Here is a 7,500-nt window from a genome sequence, read left to right as displayed (position 1 = left end):
ATCGACCAGACTAAAGTCCTGTTGCTGTTCTTGGGGAGGATAAAATCTTCCCTTGGGAATAGCAACGCCTTCCTTGCTTTGGTGCTTTGGAAGCTGGCAAGTATTGCTGGCCCTTTCCCTTAGATCTCCCTTAGGCTAAGACAGAGTTCTTGGCTGCGGGTGATCTGTCACTAAAGCAAGGTTGGCAGGACCCTTTTGTCCCTTCCCCCTCTATCTCCGTAATGGCCTTGCCATTACTGTACTGTACCCTGCCGGCCGGCAGAGCTGGCCGGCAGGGGTATTACTGTACTGTACGTCATTCTACTTCTGGACCTAGTATAGGTTGGGATGTGGAATTGACTAAGGCCATTGCCGGCCGGCTGAGATGCTGGCCGGCAAGGGTCTTATGTTTTCGAGTGCTGCCCGGACCTCTCTTGGTCCCTCATCCATGCCTGCCGACAGAGCCGGACGGCATTGGTCAAGGAAGCCTGAATTAAGTTTCTCCCCTTCCTTATATGCACTCTTTCGGTTGCCGGGCTTGGGGGGTTGTGTACACTCTTATCCCGGCATCCATTCTATTTTCTTCTAGTGCTGTACCTGTCCCGGCAGCCGGCCTATGAGGCCGGCTGCCGGCCTGTGAGGCCGGCAGCCGGGCAGGGGTAGTCTTCTGGTTCTTTTGCTGCCGGCTGGCTTCGGTCTTGGACCTTTGCCGGCCGGCTTATGTCAGTCCTTGTCTGCCGGCCACCAAGAGTGTGGCCGGCAGCTAGGTACTACCTTGTGTAGTTACTGGCCGGCAGTCATTGCCGGCCAACACTGGCTGTTGCTGGCCGGCAGCTACTGCCGCCGGCACAGGCATTTGAACCAGAAGGCTGCCGCCCTATAGCTGTTAAGTAGTATACTTTAAAGCTAATTGTGGTGTGTGCCGGCCGGCAAAGGCAGGCCGGCACACATCCTCCTATACTGTACTAGTATTCTTCTGTATAGCATATACAGTAAGAAGAAAACTATAGTAAAAGTTTAGGTACAGCACTGTATCTTCTAACACTATTGTGTTTTCTTGCACAGTCCTTTGCTGTTGCCCTCAGACAGGAAGCAGAGTCTTCCCCGTCTATTATCCAGGATTTTAAAATCATTGCCTAGGTGTGAGCTCCACCTGTTTCCTCTGGAAACCTTGCATTGGTTACTCTAGTAGAGATAAACCAATTTTGATTTTATTATCTGGAAAGCTGCAACAATGGGTTGTGAGGGAAACACAAGTGTGTGTCTTTCCTTTATGAATTGTTATGCTATACTATGCATATCCAGTGATACATAGTTCACTTGATACTCATGGAAATTTTTTCTCTTTACAGGAGGACCCTCCGAAGTGCGGAAATGTTTTCTGCAATGTCCGTAGCAGGAACCTCTGCGGACATGAGTGTTGTAGGAGACACGCAGCATGCGCTGTCTCCAAGGATGATCTCCAGTATTGGGACCCTCAGGTATGTACTGTATGCACTAACCTGATTACTGAGGCTTTTGATTCCCCTAGAACGACGGAATCAAGGGATATAGCTAGGGAAAAGCTCCGTACTTGGGTAAGGGGCTTCAAGAAGAACACCTCTGGCCCTTATCTTCCTAGTGAGAAGATGAGGGCGTATCTTTTTCCCCAGGCATCAGCTGAAGCAGTGATTCCCCAGCCTCAAGAGGAGATCCCCCAAGACCTAGTCCAGGTGGACGAGGAAGTCGCAGATGCGATGCAAGACATCCAGTTGTGTGACAGGATGTCTGATGTGGACGAAGGTTTGGAAGAAGACCTCCTGGCAGAAGGTCAGGATCAAGTTCAAACCCCGGATGTCGCAGAGGATGGGGTCGACGAGGTGTCGGCTACTCCGGTTCAGATGCCGGAACCCATCCCCTCAACATCCGCTGGTCTCCCAGTAGAACTGGGACAGGCCCTCTCTTCGATTGTTGGAATGATCCAACAAATGCAGAAGGAGAATCAGGAGAAGGCGGCTGCAATGGAACTGCGTATGCAGTCCCTAGCAGAATCACATGGGCCCCGGAAAAAGCTCAATGTGAAAGACCTTCCCATATGCTCAGATGCTAACCCATGGAGGTATGCTGAGCACATGCCAATGACGACTGGTAAGATCGTCATTTCGGATAAGCTGGGTTCAGTTCTCCTAGAGGAAGTAGAATTCTGGCCCAGCAAGGCATCATATCCGGACTGCTATGTCCGGCTGAGAAAAGAACCAGCTTCAAGGGAGGAGACAGAGCCGAAAGAGGTCATTATTATGGACCATGCTAAGGCTCAAGCCCTACTTTCATCCTCGATGAAAGAGAGGGGCTTCTCGAATTCGAAGGTAGCAGCATTGAGCAAGAAGCTCCCTTCTTTTGTGTCCTCCTCTGATAGAGCCTTCCCCTTTTTACAAAAAGGGTTTGCGGCTGTCCTAAAGGCAATCGAGGCCGGCAAGCCTTGCCCCTCCCTGGAGGAGTGTAAACCCTTGTCGCTGGCTCTGCCTATGGACCACAAGGACTGGAAGGATGTCCATCTGACATTCTCAGTGGGAAAGTTGGAGGCTGATATTGCCGGACGGCAATTCGGCGAGGACCTCCCCAAGTTGTCCGAATTTCTTTTACGAAGAGAGTTCGAGACAAAAGAAAGACTGGCTGCCTCAATGTCTCATCAGACTACTCTTGAGACGATGGCAAGTGACCCTAAGGTCCATGAAATGTTCATGGTTGTGGCTAAGTCTCACCTAGCCACAGTGACGAAGGACCTTTATGGCTTCGTCAAGGCAAGGAGAGCTTGCAGGGAGTTCGTGTTCACCGGGGCTTCGGTGAGACACGAGCCAAGGAAGTTAATATCCTCCAACATTTGGGGAAAAGACCTTTTCCCTACCGATGTGGTCAAAGAGGTTGTTGATAAGGCCGCCGTGGAGAATAGAAACCTTCTCCAGAAGTGGGGCCTGGCTATCAAAAGAAAATCTTCCCCGGATGAGGGTCCTCAACCAAAGAGGAAGAATATGAGGACTAGGCTACCATCTCGGCCAGCCAAGCCTTATAGACAGCAACAGCAACTGCAATTGCCTTTGCCTCCAGTGCCCCAGATGGTGGCACAAACCCCGACTACTTTTCAGTGGGTACCCCAGGCTGTGCCAGGTCAGTCAACCACATTCACCCCAACGTTCGAAGGACAGTCTTCTTCCTTTCGTGCAAAGCCTAGAGGAGCAGCCAGAGGCTCGTCTAGGCGCCCCTCAAGGGGAAGGGGATTCAGAGGTGGTCGTGGTCAAGGAGGCAAGACCTCAGGACGGCAGTCCAAGTGAAACGATACCGGTAGGAGGGAGACTAATGAAATTTTGGGATCGCTGGACCTTCGATCCCTGGGCCCAAAGCCTACTCAAGAATGGACTGGGTTGGAGCTGGTACAGCACTCCACCCCCATGCCTTCGGTTTTTCCAACACTCCACTCCCATTTTGGAGGAGTACGTTCAAGAACTGTTGGAGAAAAATGTGATCCGAAAGGTGAAGTCCATCAAATTCCAAGGGAGGCTGTTTTGTGTTCCCAAGAAAGACTCGGAAAAGCTCAGAGTCATTCTGGACTTGTCACCACTCAACAAGTTCATAGTGAATTGCAAATTCAAGATGCTAACACTGCAACACATAAGGACCTTACTGCCCAAGAGGGCATACTCAGTCTCTATAGACTTGTCAGACGCCTATTGGCACATCCCAATCAGCCGTCGACTCTCCCCCTACCTAGGGTTCAGGCTACAACGGAAACTGTACGCCTTCAGAGCCATGCCATTCGGGCTAAACATAGCCCCAAGGATTTTCACGAAGCTTGCGAGCGCAGCTCTCAAACAATTACGCCTAAAGGGAATTCAGGTAGTAGCCTACCTGGACGACTGGCTGGTGTGGGCAGCATCCGAGACCGAATGCTTACAAGCTTCCAGTCAGGTGATCCAGTTCCTAGAGTACCTAGGCTTCAAGATCAACAAGAAAAAGTCTCGACTTTCTCCATCCCAAAAGTTCCAGTGGCTGGGAATCCACTGGGACCTTTTGTCACACAGTTTCTCCATCCCAATGAAGAAAAGGAAGGAGATAGCGGGCTCTGTCAAGAGACTTCTAGATTCCAAAAGGATATCAAGACGCGAACAGGAGAGGGTACTAGGCTCTCTCCAGTTTGCTTCAGTGACAGACCCAGTGCTAAGAGCACAGCTAAAGGATGCAACCGGAGTTTGGAGAAGGTATGCATCAAACGCGCGAAGAGACCTGAGAAGACCAGTGCCGCCTCGGCTACGTACTCTTCTCAGACCTTGGTCCCAAGCCAGACATCTAAAGAAGTCGGTTCTTCTTCAGCCACCTCCCCCGTCGATGACGATTCACTCAGACGCCTCAAAGGAGGGATGGGGAGGTCACTCTCATCGGAAAAAAGTCCAGGGGACTTGGTCCAAGCTATTCAGGACCTTTCATATAAACTTTCTAGAAGCTATGGCAGTGCTCCTTACCTTAAAGAAAGTCTCCCCGCGTCACTCGATCCACATAAGATTGGTGACAGACAGCGAGGTGGTTGTGAGATGTTTGAATCGACAAGGGTCGAGGTCACCACCTCTCAACCAAGTGATGTTAGCCATTTTCCGATTGGCAGAAAAGAAGAAGTGGTACCTGTCGGCAGTTCACCTTCAAGGAGTCCGCAATGTGACAGCGGACGCTCTATCCAGGTTCACACCGATAGAGTCGGAATGGTCCTTAGACGCAGGATCATTTTCCTTCATTCTGAATCAAGTCCCAGAACTGCAAATAGACCTCTTTGCGACGAAAGACAACAAGAAGTTGCCCCTGTACGTGTCCCCGTACGAGGACCCCTTAGCGGAAGCAGTGGACGCAATGTCCCTCGACTGGAACAGGTGGTCCAGGACTTATCTGTTCCCTCCTCACAACCTTCTGTTGAGGGTCCTCAACAAACTGAGATCCTTCAAGGGGGTAGCGGCAATAGTGGCCCACAAGTGGGCGAACAGTATGTGGTTCCCCTTGGCGTTGGAACTACAGATGAAGTTCGTGCCGCTACCACATCCAGTTCTGACCCAGCGAGTCCAGAAGTCGACTGTCTGCGCATCATTACAGAAAACCCAGACCCTGCAGCTCATGATTTTCTCGCCCTAGCGGTGAGAAAGCGTTTCGGGATTTCGAGAGCTAGCATAGACTTCCTAGAGGAATACAAGTGCAAATCGACTAGAAGGCAATATGAGTCATCTTGGAGAAAGTGGGTGGCCTTTGTAAAGGCAAAGAATCCGCAGGAGATCTCAACAGACTTCTGCTTATCTTTCTTCATCCACCTCCATGGCCAAGGATTGGCAGCTAACACGATTTCAGTATGTAAATCGGCTTTGATGAGACCCATTTTATTTGCCTTCCAGATCGACCTAGGTAACGAGATCTTTAATAAAGTTCCGAAAGCCTGCGCTAGGCTCAGACCTTCAGCACCTCCAAAGCCCATTTCATGGTCTTTAGACAAAGTTCTTCATTTCGCCTCCCTGTTGAGCAATGAAGAATGTGCGTTAAAGGATTTAACGCAAAAAGTTATTTTCCTATTTGCACTCGCGTCCGGGGCCAGGGTTAGTGAGATCGTAGCCCTCTCGAGAGAGGCAGGTCGTGTTCAGTTCCTGGATGGGGGGGAACTGAACCTGTTTCCGGATCCTACGTTTCTCGCCAAGAATGAGTTACCCACCAACAGGTGGGGTCCCTGGAGAATCTGCCCTCTGAAAGAAGATGCATCTCTATGTCCAGTAGAATGCCTAAAGGTCTATCTTCGTAGAACTTCAGACTTCAAGGGTAGTCAACTATTCAGGGGAGAAACATCAGGCTCAAATTTATCTCTGAATCAACTCAGAGCGAAAATGACATATTTTATTCGCAGAGCGGATCCTGACAGTACACCCGCAGGTCACGATCCGAGGAAAGTTGCCTCATCCCTAAATTTCTTTAATTGTATGGATTTTGAACATCTCCGGTCATACACGGGCTGGAAATCTTCCAGGGTGTTCTTTCGCCACTATGCGAAGCAAGTAGAGGAACTTAAGAGATCTGTGGTAGCAGTGGGTCGTGTAGTTAACCCTACTGTTTAACTCTGCGAGGAACAGTGGTCTTAATTGGGACGATTAAGTCCAGGGTGAGTGTGTAGGTACATACTGTACTACAAACTAAAATGAGGGCACCAAGTGCCCATATAGACTGTTCCTTCCTTCAAAGGTGAACCTCGCATAAGTTCAGACATGTGTGCCAAGCGTTTCTAACGCTAATGTGATTGATTTGTAATACAGATTTTTTATGACTTGATACCTTGGTATCTCATTAAAGTGGTGTTTAATGGTTTTTCTTTCAGATAAACAAGTTCTGTTTACTATCATACTTATGCTTAAAGTTTTGGGTTATCCCCTTTTATATAAATATATATATTTGTTGTTAACCTGTCTGTTTATTATCTGTCAATAAACTTGTTCTTGAGAACCTTGCGTCTCTTTCACCTGTGTCAATTTATTGGTATAATTGAGCATTTAATTCTATGTATCTTATCTGGGATAATTCTGATAGAATTGTTCTGTTTTGCAAGCTATGTTGCATTGGTTTATGTAAGTCCCCTAATGGGAGGACTCCGTCCCATAAAGGGACGAGGGCGGTTTTATTAGTTTCTTCCTATGCGGATATAAACCTTTGTCCAATACAAGTATTGTGCGGATGACTGGTCAATATATTGACGCAGTAGTTCTATACAAACTATGCTTTACTTAATATAGGGCGAGGCCACTATATTAGCTTGCCTGAGATTCATACATAGATATATGTACTCTTCGAGACTTTCCAGAGTCTAGTAGGACTCTTCCCTGTAGGGGGCAGGAAGCTCTAACATAGTTTATAGTTAGTTGAAAAGATGTATAACGGTAACATCTTAGGTCTCTAGGTCTAGTCGACCGGGAATAAATATCTCCGGGGAGTACGGCACGTTCTGAGAATCCACAGATACAGTAATGCTCTGGTACACTTCCATCAGGACGACATGGCTTGAGCCCAAAAAACGGATTTTGAGCGAAGCGAAAAATCTATTTTTGGGTGAGATAGCCATGTCGTCCTGATGGACCCCGCCCTTGCCTTTCTAAGAAAGGACTGTAGGACCCCTCCCTACATACAGTATCTGTAGCACCTCGTGTACGCTACAAGGAATACAGATGGCGCCAGGATTGGCGCCAGGCACGCATACGAATCGGGGGATAGGGATGCCTTGGGAGCGGCTCCCCTTTTTCTTTCCCCGAATTCGTATCTCGTCAATCTCCCTCCTAACGAGACCGAATCTCTATTCAGGTCGTAGATTGCCATGTGACGTGTCTAGAATACGTCCTCTGATATGTCGCGATATCCCTTTCACGAGGGATACTCGCTCCAGGAGTTAGAATTCTGGTACCTTAAGGTAAATTCTCTGGGAATATCGCCGTAGTGTAATATACCCTAGGAAGCTACCCTATAGGAACTTCCATCAGGACG

This window comes from Palaemon carinicauda, chromosome 8, assembly GCF_036898095.1.
Source record: "Palaemon carinicauda isolate YSFRI2023 chromosome 8, ASM3689809v2, whole genome shotgun sequence".
NCBI lineage: Eukaryota > Metazoa > Arthropoda > Malacostraca > Decapoda > Palaemonidae > Palaemon > Palaemon carinicauda.
Note: the sequence above shows the minus strand (reverse complement) of the source record.